This window comes from Achroia grisella, unplaced genomic scaffold (assembly GCF_030625045.1).
Source record: "Achroia grisella isolate CSIRO2021 unplaced genomic scaffold, CSIRO_AGI_Agris_v1 utg900, whole genome shotgun sequence".
Lineage (NCBI taxonomy): Eukaryota > Metazoa > Arthropoda > Insecta > Lepidoptera > Pyralidae > Achroia > Achroia grisella.
The window spans coordinates 1,269,540-1,286,813 of NW_026713059.1; the positions used below are offsets into that span (position 1 = coordinate 1,269,540).

The 17,274-nt window shown below is 33.1% G+C and overlaps 1 protein-coding gene across 1 annotated transcript in view; it reads left to right on the forward strand.

Moving 5' to 3' along the window:
* The window catches only part of LOC131853163 (SH3 and multiple ankyrin repeat domains protein 3), a 219,184-nt gene that overhangs the window by 25,789 nt on the left and 176,121 nt on the right, over positions 1 to 17,274 (forward strand). Inside the window, exon 2 of the mRNA XM_059203987.1 lies at positions 16,670 to 16,714. The gene's annotated coding sequence lies outside the window, so the exon portion shown is untranslated. The remainder of the gene's footprint in view (positions 1 to 16,669; positions 16,715 to 17,274) is intronic.

The following is a 17,274-nucleotide window of genomic DNA, read 5'->3' on the forward strand; positions in this document are numbered from 1 at the left end:
TTTTTAATAAATCTAATTCTTTTATTGTTGGAAATCCCATTAAACAACGAAGGTTATATAACATCACGCTACGACCAATAGGAACGAAGCTTAAATTAAATCAAAATCAATTAAATTGTGGCGCAGATGAAGTCGCGTGGATCAGTTAGCCATAAATATTATATTGGCCAAGTTCGTATCGTGCGTAGTACATTGTCATCTCGTCCGCAGATCAACACTGGATACTGACCGTGTTAGACACATCCGTAATCTCGGTTAATACACTATACTTTGTCTAATTACCCATTACACTGCTAGGTACAACACTATGTAAACACTGTTTATGTTTACATTCTTAACATATAATAAAATTGTAAAGTCGTGACCAGGCGTATTTGTTTGTCTCTATATGTGTATGTTCGTGTGTTTTATATAAACATAATTTTGGTTTGTTGATCATGTTAAAACAATAACTGATTGAAATCGTAACGAAATTAAAACCAATAGGGAACTAAAGATTATATTTTTATAATTATTATAAACTGGAGTTATTTTAATAATGTAAATAGTCTTAACCAGCGTATACCGTTAGCGTAGTTGGGTGCATCATTGAATACATGTACTATAATAAAATACACAGATTTATTGTACAGCACCAAAAACTCGCCTCAGAGAAATTCCCCGGGACCGTTTAAAAAGCAAACAGCTTATATGTAAGATCACGATTTATCTTTAATCCCGGTATTACATTAAAAAGAATAACAAAAGGGAACCAATTTACCGCATTTGTAGCCGTTTGTTGCAAAGGCTAACGATGGTAATACCTGAGGGCATAAGGAAAATGCTAACAAAGCCTTTGACAAACTGGTTACAAGGCTGCAAATAGGTAAAATATAATACACTGATTTTCTAATTTTCTGTACTTTTCTATTCATACAAACGAGAGCATTGTGGCCTATTGATTTTTTGTGCCACTTAAATCCAAAAGATAGTAAAGTGGTAGACAAAAAAATTACTTTATGTGTCTATTTATATTTCTGACTAACCCTCCGGTGATGAAAATACTAATAAAAAAATATCCGGAAAACTATGGTACGGTATGGTTACCGAAGTATACGGATGTCATATTTTTGTCAGACTTTTTTATGGACAATAATGCTACAACTCATTATATAATTTTAATTATACTGTGATTATTTAATAATAATAACTATATAATGTAATACGTTATTATATGTGTTACAGTCTACTACAATAATACATAACCTAATATATAAGAAAACCAAACATAATTATGTATACTATGGGACACAGTTATCTAGATACCTCAAAATAATAATTGCATTTAATAATGTCTAGTAAGACAAATTCAATATTGTCTAGTAGGCACTGCTGTATCTGAACTGTGTCACCCCACCTTACATTTTCCTATTTTTATTTAGTATATAAGATCATTATTTCTATGTACATATTGTCAGTTTATCATCATCTGTAATATACATCGTCTCGACCAACAACATCTTATTATTCATATACACTTACCTCATCCAAGCGCATTCTACGTTTAAATTTACTGGTTTTTAAAGGAATAGTCGGATAGTTTTACTGTTTTACATAAAATCGTCTTGATAATAACAGTTAGTGGGATTGAACAAAAATAGATAGATTATATGACACTGGCCGCATAACGCACGGACATGTCCAAGACATTATAGGACATTAAAATAAAAATAAAAACAAAATGGCGCATCGCGGCTGGTGTGTCGTCGCATAATGCAACTTAGAAAACATAATCCATTCTCATCCTTAAATTGATAGGGGTAAAGTTTATTTTGATGTGACCGTTTTAACGGATATTTTACATAAATGCAGAGTATAAAATAATTTTATTACTATATGCACGATTATTATACTGGAATAGAGCTATTTTAAGAGCAGACCGCAACAATGAGCTGTAATAGCTATCCTGTCGCGTACCCTTATTATCTCGGGAACGATAATCTTCGTTGAAACACAATCAATAAATGCTTTTAAAACATGCACAGAGCTTTTTTATATTTTTATAGCATTACTAAGTAGTAAATGTGATTTTTTTTTTAATTGTACGGTCGCAAATGCAAAGGATCTGTATCCACAAAGCCATGTTTGTTGCCTATGCATAATTCGGACATATAGTATAATTTGACAATAACCATAAAGAAAAAGAACTTACAACCAATCGAAGATTTCTTTTATATCACCAATATAATAAGTTTTTAGTACCTTATCGCCTACAAAAATCAGCATCAGAATCTGTTCAAGGCGAGGTATATGTTGGACAATAAAATAGACAAAAATAAACCTATTTTTTTATCCAAATTGAAACCTTCCTTCTCGGAATCAGTTTAAAACACTGTCTCTAAGAGAATCCATATTACTACAAAGTTTCCTATGTAGCCTCGCATCATATTGTGTGGCTTCTGTGAGGTCATATTAGATCAAACGCTACCGTACATACCCTATTGTCTTTGCTTGGGCTTGATTTTTATCTAAATAGTACCAAGGTGACCAAGCTTCATTCTGGCATCACCAAAATGATGCTATTTATGGTAAATATTATGTGATGTTTTTCATGGATATATTAGTGATAATTTTGAAAACAATCCCGTTATAGATTTCTTTTTTCATTTAATCAAATAAAAAACAATTCAAGGTAATTGACATTGAAAATGCTATTTTTTTTTAAATAGTTCCAGCCTTTTGAAAACTATTTATTCTAAACATACACACAGTACACATACATATTAAAAAAGTATAATAAAAGCAACAAAATCCAAACGCAATGGAAAAACTGCTCGTTTTTGAAGGCGACTAAAAAGGGAAACTTAGCTTGTTCAATGATTTATATAAGTCGATTCAATGTATTTACTAATCGATTAACATTGGAACCAATTTGTGAGGCCATTAATAAATGAACTATAGTGCCACTATTAATGTCAAATATATACAGTTGTTTCATTGAATTACATAAATATTACATAATCAAAGAAATATCTATGATAGAGGATTATATCACTTCTTGTTAATTATTTTCGTAAATACATAGGTATTATAACTAGAAAACACCCAGAGCGATACAAACAATCATACTCATGAATACAAATGTTTGTGCCGTGCGAGGAATCGAACCCGCGACGATCAGAAGTAAGTAGCAGCTAAACCACTAGATTAGCTGTTTATTAACGAACCAGTTTTTTTGCTGAGAGTATTAAGTATTTTGTACTGATCTTTTGAGGAACTCGGAAAACCCTTGCCAGGAGATGTGTGGCGCTTAAGTGTCATGATCCATTACCTCTTCAGAACAGAATAATAATAATAACTCTTTATCGCGCACAGACAAACAGAACAATAAAGTATAATAAAAATGTTATACAAAAGGCTGTCTTATCGCTAACAGCAATTTCTTACAGAGAACCTGGTATTGACAGATACTATTTACATAGAGAAGGTAGAAGGCGCACAGTAGACAATATATTTATAATACACATATAGATAAACGTACATTTTATAAGTATAAATGAATATAGAAAACTCTCAAACTCTTCTCAAGATATCGCACCGTCGTTGCAGACATGTGCCTATTGTTTCTTATCAGCTATATTTTTTTATAATAATACCCTCTGGACATTTCAAATGTAATATATTATGTTATTAATATATTATATTATATTCATTTTACATCCGATAGCACAAAATAAGACTTCAGTCTAACTTAGTACGGAAATACATTTTTAACACGATCCCTTAGGTTTCTATGAACACTAGATTGTAAATTCGATTCTACGAACACTTAACAGTTGAAGTAATAAATAACCAAGTTTTAATGTTATTTTATTCTATTCGACACGATTTGTTGGACACGCTCGCTATAATTGAATGTAACGGTCTATCTACAGCGCCAGCGCATCTTACTACCTACTACCGCAAGTTAGTATTATGTGCGTAATTTTCTTTTAATTAATAAAATAATTGAAAATTCAGGCATTTTGATATCAAATCAGGCATATGACATATCTACTAGGTACTTAAAAAAAGAAATAAAAAAAATATGTATGTCTGTTTGTTCTTGCTAATCTTTGAAACGACTGAACCGAATGTGCCGAGAGTTTCACTCACAGATAGTTTATGTTATAAGGAGTAACTTTAATTTTAGAAATCTTATTTATTAAAAAAAAATATCATTAACGTTCCACGCGGACGAAGTCTTGAAAATGTTTGCAATTATTATATGTTCAAATACTGATCATACATAAATGGTAAGGTAAATAAATTCTTGCTTTGAAGCTGCGCCTTGTCTATATTCTCAGTGAAATATAAAGTAAAACAAATCTCGTAAAATAAATTAATCGACATTACGAATGAATAAATCTAATTCTAGTAACTTCATGATGTTTATTACAAGGTAAATAACTTTGAATTGGAGCACGGTTTAATACATTTAGTCTTTCTTAACGTGGGATAACGCCGCTTAAAGAGACTGAAGGCTTTCAGTAGGCAGTAGAAGGCTGAGTGGAAATTAGGGGGCGTTAACGCTGTCTGCAGAGACTGGAGCAGATTGAAAAATAAATAGGTAAAAAATATATTTGCCAATAGGGATTTTTCGGAAGTTTAACAACGGTGTTGACAAACGGACTTTTATAAACATTATTTCTCTGTAATATAAGCAACTGGAGTAGGATTGTTAGTAACAGCCAATAGCAGCTCCAGTGCTAACAATTTATCAAAACAGATCGACCTCCACGTGATCCCCCCTGGAAACATTCGTGGTTAATTCCTGGTAAATTCGTCACGATGGGCTAACTGACCTGACCTCATGTTCATCTTATCATCCTCCACTAGTGCCCCGCTAGCGTTAACCGATTGCGCAAGCGTGTGCACCATTCCATTATTATCTATTAAAAATATATAACAGTAATAATCGACCTGTGGCCTATATTTAGTTACACTTTCTTGTAGCCAATTATGATACGGCAGTGCTGTAGGTACTATTTAGTATTCTGTGGTCATGCTCAGAAATTCATTTCGATCGATTACAGAAAAGGTTCGATCATCGTCAACAGTTTCCTATATAACGTTGTTAGTTTTATATTTATATATATTTTGCGGATTTGATCTCCGCGCAATATATTTGTTTTCTTGAATAGATTTATTTCATGTAAAAATTAAAAAGTAATATACCAGTACATCTTTATAGAAGAAAACAAAGTCGCCACCGCTGTCTATTCGCTTATATCTTTTAAATTACGCAACGATTAATGCAGTTTTCAGCAATAGATAGAGTGATTCAAGAAGAAGTTTTATATGTATAATACATGCGTATTATAGTATAGAACAAGCCGGGAAATTCAAAGATTAGTAACGCATCCGTGCGAAGCCATTCTTGTAATCAAATAGTTATTTCAGCCATTAGCGTCTAACCAAATAATCCCTCAGTTTTATATAATATATTACTCTAATTTTTATAGCATCTAGGGAATAACCCTAAAATGAAATTAGTTAATATAGCAAAAAATTGTAATAAAACTTTGAAAAAATATATTTCTCCTGAGACATTATTCTAATTTTATATACTCGTAACTCAATATAATATTAAGTAAGTAATCTTGTTATGGATCTTGACATTTTACTAGAAAAGTAGGCTTACTTTCGGAACACTAAAATGTCAAGAGAATACTTAAAATTGATACCAAAAATACAAGTGTTTATTAAAGCATGATAATGGTATGGTTCACCAGTGGAGGATGATAAGACGATCATGTGGTAAGGTCAGTTAGCACATCGTGGCAAATTCACCAGGAATTTACCACGATGGTTTCCAGAGGGAACCGCGTGGAGTTGACCTGACATAGTATATTGCTAGCAATGGGGTTCTTAACCCCTATTACTGATAATCCCATTTCCGACACAAGTGTTTATTAAGTACTACTGTTACTACCCGCGATGTTGTCTGCTTTTTGAGATAAAATATAGACCATGTCTGCTGCCTTGTGATAATAAATCTTCATGTCAAACTTTATTTAGATTTCCCTTAGATTATGAGAATATTTCTTTGCAGTAATTTTCTGCAGTCATTTTTGAACCAATAACACATAAATTACAGTACAGTCATTTGTTTCATTGTACTTTAGAATACACTTTTAATGTTACATCAAAATGTCATAAACACGGACAAACCCACGCGACACTATAATGGACTCTATTACGAGCTGACTAGCCTTGCATCTAAAATATTAGATCCCGTTTTTAGATGTATGGTACAAGTCATAAACTACACCACCTTTTATATTACCGTTACTTTACAATAAATTTAACTTATAAAGTTAGGTTTTAAATGTATATAAATTTTTATTATAACAAAATTTAAATAAAATCATGGATTCATAATTGATTGTTCAACATGGATTGGAAGTAGTATAAAATTAAAATTATTATTTAATTATAATTTTAATTTTTAGAATGTGTCTATATTTTATCATTGTATTTTTGTTGTTTATTCATCAATCGCTTCTGTTTTGCGAAGAATGAATATACAAATAACTGTTACCGTATATGTAAAAATATGTTCTTTTCAACTTATATAAGACATATATACCTATCGATAAAAAATGTCTATGTTTCATCATAATTACTTAATAAATTAATTACTTTGTTGGATGTAGTTTATTCTACAGACTATTGAATATAGTTGATTCAGATTCATATCGCGCAATTCTCTCCAATATTTAACAAATTAGTAAAATAGTAGAATATTTTAGTAATTTGTTATTTATTGACGGTAACGTTGTACCGTCTTTGTATAATAATGACAATCGCTTTACGCTTCATGCTTGTACCACAAAACAATATCAACGCAATCAATAAAATACACTAACACCATTAATGATTGGCTAATAACAACCGGAAAGAATGGCTTATTGTGACACGGGTGTATAATTTACTTTAGCCCCCGTTAACTCGGAACCCTGTAATTGTGTATCCTGATACAGTACGATAACAAATTATAGGGGGCCGAATTGCATTGTCCAGATAATGGTTTCGCTTATGTAAATTGATCAGGTTTTATAAGCTATATACTACATTCCAGATAGAATTGCAATACTCAAGTACTTTTATTGTTTCTAAAGATTACATAACATGACGGCCTCGCTGATCTAGCGGTTTAGCACACCGCTTTCGTTCCGATAGTCGCGGGTTCGTTTCCTTGCACGGTACAAACATTTGTATTAATGAATATGATTGTTTGTATCGGTCTGAATATTTTGTATGTATATTTATAAACAGATATTTATATTAGTTGTCTAATATCCATAATACAAGCTCTGCTTACTTTGGGACTCGATGACGTTGCGTGAATTGTTCAGGGGTATTGTTATTTTTATTACAATGTTAGGTAAATATAATTATAGAATTAATTAACAATAATAATAATTATATAGGAAAAGAAAATTAAACAATAAGTGAATAGACATGTCATAAATTTTTATAAGTTGTTACAATAATTTCACATTGGCAACACTGGTGACAAATTTGTTTGTGTTAATGATTTCGGATTAAAACTATCATATGCCTGATTAAAATATAGTTTAATCAGGGATATGGTCTATCTGTGTAACAAATTTCATTAAAATCTGCTCAGTAGATTTACATTGTGAATCTATAACAAATTTCCATGGATAGATGTATTATCACAAACTTTCGCTTGTATAATATTAATCTAAACATATTAGAAAACAAAAACCCCCACTGCGTCTGTCTGTATGTTTTGTATAATCTCGAAAACTGAATGAATTTTCATGCGGATTTTATAGTGATCTGTGGAAAGTTTAGATGTTTGAAATAGCCTTGCGACGCCGGGGTGGGTTAGCTGGTAGGATTATAATCGTAGCAATGTAAGTAATTATAAGTTAGTCAGAAGTAAATTTCCCACGGGATATAAAATAACAGGTTCCACGGAAACGAAGCCTAAGGGAGAAGGTAATCATAAACGTGCGGCCGAACCCTATGAGGCCACGTGCGTAAAAGAGGTAATAAATGTTGAGGGGTAAGTACTCTCGGGGGGCGAGTGATATTCATGTTATACCTACTTACAATGAACTCAGATGTTATCAGGTTTGCCAACCTTGAAATATCAATAACAATAATAAGAAGTGAAAAAAATGATGAAATCTATATGGGCTCGCTAATCTATGTACGAGATTAGCGAGCGAGGGGAAGGGGGTTATTGGTAATGTGATTTAATGATAGCATATCATTAATAGATTATAATGATATGGTACACCCGCCTGTGCTAAATGTTTACGCTGTGCGGGGCACCAGTGGAGGATGATAGGATGAACATGACGTCAGGTCAGCCCATCGTGACAAATTCAGCAAGAATTTTGTGTGAAATGTCAGTTCCACGGGTTCCCCCTGCAAATATCGTGATAAATTCGTGATGAACTCGCTATGATGGTCCAACTGACTGGACCTCATGCTCGTCTTGTTATCTTTGTTACTTTTTTTTTATTTCTTTTTAAATTTAGGGACCTTTGTACCATCTAAGTACATGTCAGTCCCAATGTACCCTAAAACCAATTACTCCATTACCTCACCAGTGAACAAATTACCTTAGCCGCACCGCCCAAAGGATCGGCTAAAACAATTTGTATGGCACCAACATCTAATATATTTATTTCTTTGTAATTTATTAAAAAAACTCATAGTATTGTTTAAGCTTTCGGTGACAATTAGACGGTGTGCTTATTTGCCATCGTGATAGTATAAATAAAAGCATTTTGACGGGTTTACGTAGGTAATCTGTACAATTTGTAAATTAATGAAAATGCCCTGGTATCGAGGACCAAAAATGTACGTGTCCAAATTGTACGTTAGAGATTACTTATGGTGATAAGACCGCTTTAGGTTTTAAATTTCTTACTCACTGTTTTTAGTTGCATTTCTTCTCTGTGCACTGTAAAGAGTTTATTATTATTACTTGTACAAGGATACTCGTACAATTTGCGTCCCTGACTATCGTTGAAACTAGAGAGACCCAAGTGAATTGCAGGATTACTGCATTGCTGTAGGCGCTGTGTTACCTACTTAGAAACTTGGAATTATATACGCTGTATGTATTTGTTAGTAGGGCAGTATTAATACTCGGGTTGGTCTATCTTTAGGTATAAAATGTATTACAAGTATGTCACAGACATAAATATGTTTAATAATAATATCCCTGGACAATTCGTCACGCGTCACGCATCTTAGATCTTTTGAATGGAATCACATATTGAGGGAATGTCCATGGTGTTGCTCATATATATATATTTATATAAGCCACTCAGTATCAAATGGGTGTTTAGTTGCAATTATAAAAAAATATTAGAAAAATATGAAGTGATAGAGAAAGCCTTTGATAAAGTAAATTGGAGAAAAATGATGCAAATTTTAAAAGACGTAGGTACAGATTACAGAGATAGGAGAATAATTTACCAACTTTATAAAAACCAAGAAACTACAATAGAGATAGGAAATGTAACGGAAAGAGCTAAAATTAAACAGGGAGTACGACAGGGATGTCCACTTTCACCTCTTATTTTCAATATCTTTATAGAAGCTGCAGTAAAAGAAATAATAGAATCACACCAGGGAGGTATTCAAATAAACGGACAAAGGATACATTTTATAAGATTTGCTGACGACATAGCTGCCCTAGCTGAAGACTACACACAGCTTCATACACTTTTGGACATAATGAATAAAATTCTTAAAACATATGGACTAAATATTAATACCAAGAAAACTAAAATAATGACAGTAGCAAAACATAAACCCCATAACAGAAATACTACAAGAATAAAAAAAATACAATTTGAGAATGTAGACACATTTAAATATTTAGGTAGTTTGATTACCAGTGACTCCAGATGTATTAAGGACATTAATATCAGAATAACTATAGCGAAAAGAGCATTTAATGATAAAAAACATCTTTTGAGAGCTAATATATCAAAGTCCTCTCGGAAACACCTTATCAAGACCTACATCTGGACAATAGCCTAGTATGCCTGTGAGACGTGGACATTGACACAAAAGGAAAGAGACAAACTGGAAGCCTTTGAAATGTGGTGTTGGAGAAGAATGGAAAGAATTAGCTGGAAAGATAAAATAAGGAATGAAGAAGTGCTTGAGAGGATTAAAGAGAAGAGACAGATCTTAAGTACTGTTGAGAATAGGCGGGAAAAAATGTTGGTAAAAAAGCACTTGATACGACACGACGAATTAATTAATAATATTATCGAAGGAAAAATAGATGGAAAGAGAGGAAGGGGAAGACCGAGACACAGCTATATCAAGCAAGTTAAAGAAAAAGTTGGAGTGGTGTCGTATCAACAGCTAAAGGGACTAATAGAAGATCGTGGAAGGTGGCTGGAGCTCCACTGACAAGAGCACAGCTCTTAAATTATGAATGAATGAATGAAGTGATAAAAAATTAAAAAAAATCCAAATATATTTATTCAGTAGGTCTATTATAGACTCTTATGATATGTCAAATCTAAAAATTAAGCAAACTCATAGTTTATATAGAAAAGAAGTGCAGAAGGCTAATATTTTTTTAAAGACATGCATAAGGAATACATTTAACCAATAAAAAACAATACACACCTTGTACAATACATACACAGTATTTGACAAACACACACATAGAATCTTTCACAATAGAAACTATATTTTTTAATTATGGTCGAATTTAGACCGTCGGGTGACCACTACTGATAATAACTGTTCGACTGTAAAAGTCATAATGTTGAACGGTTGAATCTCCCCACATGAGAGGCATGGTTATAACGGGCAATAAAAAGAGCTGTTGAATTGAAACCTTATTAGTCCCATGGGGGTGAACCGTTGCAGAGCCAGAGGGTTCATTCTACGTGTGCACAACATGAAAGTATTTTTAAAATCGATGTAATACTTTTATTTGTATCAAATCAAATCAAAATATAATTATTTATGTAGGTCTATTACAGAACTTATGCCAAATTTACCGTTCGTTCGGAGTGCTTTGGAGCTAAGTTAAATTTGATATAATACTTCTATAATTTATCAAATCAAATCAAATCAAATCAAAATATGTATTTATACATGTAGATCTATTACAGATTCTTATGATATGTAAAATCTACCATCAGTTTGGAATGCTTTCGAGCGAAAATCTAAGTGAAAACACAGTGCTTATACTTTTCAAATGAGCTTGTAGTCGTACATGTGTACAAAAATACAGATTCATTTTTAGTTTCAGTTACGAAAATAGAGTTACTATGCTATTACACTTTTGATTTAAATATTTATTATGTAACTCTATATAAAAGTAGACTTATTTAACTTACTTATAAAAGTAGACATTTATTGTGGGTAGTCATACATATAGCACACAAAAATTTTGCTCCTCCAAATTATTTATTTAAAATTTATAATTTATTCACTATTATATGTATTAATTACTGTTAAAAGTTAGCCAGACTCCATCCCTACTCTGAGCCTATTCTCACTTTCACTATATTGCACATCAAACACATAATCAAGTTATATATTGAAATGGACCTCTACTCAAAATTAAGCACCAATATGGAAGATATTGTCCAGCTTTTCCAATCGCGGATGGGAGATATGGAGAAAAGCCTGCATCAGATGTCTAGCTCCCCTTCCAGACAACAGGATATCACTGCTTTGAACCGTGAGTACCATGACTTCAAGACGTTTATCTGGAAATCTGTCAGCTTACTAAAATCACAGATTGAACTCCTTTCCTTGGGTTTAGATCGGCACGAAACAGCTTCCAGGAGGAAGGTTCTATTGTTACATGGTGTTCCCGAGTCTCCAAATGAGAATTTAAAAGAAAGTATTGCTAAAATACTAAATGAGCAGTTAAAGGTAACGAATCAATGTTCTGCAGACATATCCGTCAGCCATCGTCTTGGTAGTAAACAAGCAAAGGCTCGGCCAATACTGGTTCGTTTTCATAATTATTCTGCACGTAATGAAGTGTGGAGTAAAAAAATTGCATTGAAGGGCACCAGCACATCAATATCCGAATTTCTTATTAAATCTAGACATGATCTATTTGTTGAGGCTAGAAAGCATTTTGGCATTAATAAATGTTGGACATCTGAAGGAAAAGTGGTTATATTGCTACCGGATCAGTCGCGGCGTAAGATTGAACTGAAGTCAGAGTTGCATCCATTAACCACCAAGTTCCCAGTTAAAGACTCGACGCAAAGTAAACCTGCAGCAGGTACCGATAAAACCACCAAAAAAGCAGCAACGATGACCACTAGGCGCCAGGGACCGAGCAACAAATAAGAATTGCTGTGACCTTATTTGCTCCTTTAATTTTATAGGTTAAATTTAAGTTATAGTTATTAGTAATTTATTTCTTATTTTCGGCCGGTATGAATACGTGCGGCCATTTTTTTTTTTTTTTTTTGTTGTCTTATTTTTACTTATATTATTATGTAGGTAGTATACTGATTTATTATAGAACTATTTGCCAATCCTTAAATTTATATATACTAAAACTTTGTATGAAATGTTTTAAATTGTGCTTGTCATTTACCTGATTGGAATAGATTAGAGTTATTCTGTCACCTATGCTGTTGACAGCTGTCTAAACTGTCAGCTGTCATTATTGTCACGTCTGAGTAGGTAATCACTATGTTAATTCTTTTATGTAGTATTTATTTAATAATTTTGTAATGTTGCCTGTAATGAAAAATATCATTCAAGTACATTATTAACATGTTCCTTTTTTTATCTTGTTTCACTGTATAACAACAAACTGTAAGTTATCATTCTGATAGTGTCTCTTTGTATTTCGCATTTTAATAAGAAAAGTGTATGTAACTCGTAGTATATTTTATTATATATTGCAATGTAGTAATATTAGGTATGTGTTTCCCGGGTTCCCGGCTGGCTTGAGGTGTTATAGGGTATGGAGTTGGCCCATACTAAACTGTAGTCTTCTTTTTAAACGTTATAATTTTTTTTTTTATTCATTTATTATACTTTATTTATATTATTATTTTTATATATGGATACGTCACATATTTGTAGTGATTATTCGTTTTATAATACATCCTCGGATGAATATTTTAGTGCAAATAGCGACACAGAGTCACCAAAGCTTCGAGATCAACTCTCCCTGTCTTTTAGCCGTCACAACAAATTTCTAAAAGTAGCACATATCAATGCACAAAGTATAATGGCTCATTATAACGATTTGTTAGACAGTTTTGATAACCAGTGTATAGACATTATTCTCGTATCAGAATCTTGGCTGAAACCGTCACTACCTTCAACAATGTGCTGTCTACCTGGTTACCGCCTTCTTCGAAATGACAGAATGGGCAGGGGAGGTGGAGGGGTAGCCATTTATTTGCGTCACAACATACCAAGTAACATAATAGTAAAATCCGATGCCACGGTTATTGACTCCGCGGAGTATTTATTTATTGAGGTAGTTGTGAATACTATTAAGCTCTTAATAGGTGTGTTCTACTCACCCTCTGTTCGGGTGGACTATTTTCAGCAGTTTGAATCCATCCTTGAGTCCTTTTGTCCTGTTTATGAACACAGTTTAATTCTTGGTGATTTCAATACCTGTCTTCTCAAGAACGATTCACGTGCTCATAAACTTTCCTCTATTGTTTCCTCATTAAACCTTAACTTACTTCCTCTCAAACCCACTCACTATCCCCCTAACAGCACACCAACTCTGTTAGACCTAATTATAGTCTCAAACTCTGATAAAGTCTGTAATTTCGGCCAGCTTACGGCTCCTTTCTCTTACCATGACCTTATATTTTTATCGTACAGATTACAGTCTCCCAAAATCAAACCTAAACTTCTTGACCTTCGTAATTTTAAGGGAATTGATTTGGAAATGCTAAAGAAGGACGTTGCGGGCATTGAGTGGTCCTGCGTATTAAATTGTAACTCAGTGGAGGATATGATTGCAAACTTTAACTCAATCATACTTCAAATATACAACAAGCATGCTCCTATCAGAAAAGTTAAAGTCAAGCATTTACCTGCTCCATGGTTATCCCAAAATATAAGAAATATGATGGTGAGGCGGGATAAGGCTAAACGGAAATATAAGCGTTTTCCGTCTGAAGATAATTTATTATACTATAAAAAGCTGCGGAATCGGTGTAATCGGATGTGTAGAGATGCAAAGAGACGCCATATTCATGAATCCATTCATAGCTATAATTCAGCTCAGATTTGGAGACTTCTTAAATCATTGGGTATTGGCAAATCTTCTTCTTCAACTTGTCCCTCTAATTTGGACTATAATGCGCTTAATAAGCATTTCTCCTCGCCTCCTGTCACCGTTGCTGACAGTATCAAAGCGTTAACACTTGATAGTCTTCGCCGCCAGTCTAAACCCAATTGCGAGCCTTTTTCCTTCAAAATCATTAGCCAGTGTGACGTTAAAAAGAGTATCCTTACCATTTCCTCCAAGGCAGTCGGTGATGACAATATTTGTATACAAATGATTCGACTAATAATTGACGAACTTGTGCCCATAATTACTCACATAATCAATCATTCTTTGGTCACTTGTTCTTTTCCGGCTGCCTGGAAAAATGCTCGCGTGATTCCTCTTCCTAAAACCAATAATCCTAGCTCTTTTAACGAATTTCGTCCCATTTCTATTCTACCTGTATTATCCAAAATTTTAGAAAATATTGTTCATGAACAATTATCCCTTTATCTATATAGTAATAACCTACTATCTCCTTTTCAATCTGGGTTTCGTCCTGCCCATAGCACAGTTTCGGCTTTAATTAAAGTACTAGATGACATTCACCTTGCTAAAGATAATAAACAGCTCACAATCCTCACTTTATTAGACTTCAGTAACGCCTTCAACTCTATTGACTTCGATATTTTCCTTGGCATCCTTGACTCTTTTAACGTATCTCCACTGGTTTTAGAATGGTTTGATTCATACTTGAGGGCCGCAGGCAGTGCGTGTACCTGGATGGGAATACTTCAGATTGGTGCGAACTGACTGCCGGCGTCCCTCAAGGTGGTGTTCTCTCTCCCTTACTTTTCTCTGTCTTCATCAATTCACTGACGAAAGTGATCTCTTGCAACTTCCATCTCTATGCTGATGATCTACAACTGTACCGCAGTTTTGACCTACCATCTGTTGATAATGCTATCTCCTTGATCAATACGGAACTCGAGTGTATTTGTGGCTTTGCTAAGGCATATGGTCTGCTTGTTAATACCAAAAAATCACAATCGATTATAATTGGCAGCAGATATATGCTTAATTTATTAGATTCAATGCACATTCCTTCAATAATATACAATGGGGATATAATTTCTTACGTTAAAACAGTAAAGGATTTGGGTCTTTACATTGATAGTGACCTCTCCTGGTTTTCTCACATTAAACATGTGAGTAAGAAAATATATGGGACCATTCACTCCTTACGGCGTCTTCAGAGATTTCTTCCATTTAAAACGAAGGTCGAATTATCTCATACACTCCTTTTACCTCTCCTAGATTATGCAGATGTTTGTTTTCTTGATGCCACTGGTGAACTGCTCAACAAAATGGAACGTCTCCAAAACATGTGCATTCGGTTTGTGTTTGGTTTGCGTAAGTTTGACCATATAACTCAATACCGTAATCAGTTAAAATGGTTGCCCTTTCATTTTCGACTGAATGTTCACACTCTCAGTCTTCTGTACAACATCCTGCATAATCCTTCTGCACCTTCCTATCTCCGCGAACGTTTTAATTTTCTCTATCCGACAGAAATGAACACTCGATCTCAGAATAAATTACTCTTGCGGACTCCAGTACACTCTGGGCAGGCATATTCCAGCTCTTTTGTGGTGACGGCTATTCGATTGTGGAACTCTTTACCTCACGAAATACGTGCCAGTTCTAGTATTGAAATATTCAAATGCCGATTAAAAGCGTATTATCATTCACAATGCTGACGTATTTTTATATTTATATATTTAGGTATATATTATAATTTACATTTTAACTTATGTCTTATAATTTATTTATGTACCATTTAAGTATGTCTATATATATATATATATATTTATGTATGTCTATTTATACTTATAGTTAATATCATTAAAACAATATTTTAATATCTCCTCTTTTCGTACACGTATGTATGACTTTCTATTTAATACACGATCCTATAACATTTTCTAGGTTTGCTGGAAGAAATCTCTTTTTAGAGATAAGCTCGCCCTTGTACATTACATTTATTCTGTATAATTTTTTCTATTATGTGTGTGTGTGTACAATAAAGAATAAAGAATAAAAGTAGACTTATTTTAAACTAGCTGTTCCTGCAACTTCATCCGCGTGGAATTTAACTTTATTTTTCTAAAATACAGAACTATTCTAAAATAAAAGTAGCCTAAGTTACTCCTTATTACATTAGCTACCTGCCAAAAAAGTCCCGTCATACTCGGTCCATTTTAGAGATTAGCCGGAACAAACAGAAATATTGGTGTATGTACCATATTTATATTCATATGCATGTAGTAAAAAACGGTTATTTCAATATTACAAACAGACACTCCAATTTTATTGATATCTATAGATAATATTTTTTTCTCTTTTCAGATTTGTGTCGTGTTGGAGCAAAAGACTGGAGTGTGCCGTGTAAAGGTAATTTGTATAACACAACCAGAGTTGTAGTCTTTTTTTTTAATCTAAAATAGATTTATTTATCTATGCCCACATAAGTGATATAAGATAGTTCTGAGATGCCAATAAATTTATAACTTTTTTATTTCCTCAGTTCAGACTTAGAATTGAGAAGAGTGATGTGAAAATCCTATTGTTTTATTCTACATAACATTTTCTTCTATATATATACCAACTCTATGGGATACACAATATCCTTAGAATGGCTACATTATTTATAATACATATACACAATATAACATAACAATAAATCTATACTAATGTTATAAAAAGAGAGAAAGAAAGAGACAGCTGATTTTGTTAAACAGAGAGGAAACACAAAATTAAGAAGAACAAAGCCGAAATGTATTAAGCACCTTGATTTAAGAATATAAAGTGTAATTCATCACATTTAAAATTAGTGTTCATATTGCTAAGTAACTGTTATATGTAACGTGCAACTGTGAAGAACATATTAAATCATATTTGCTGATATGATGCTACTCTACCACACTAGATCAACGATGTGGGGAATATGACAT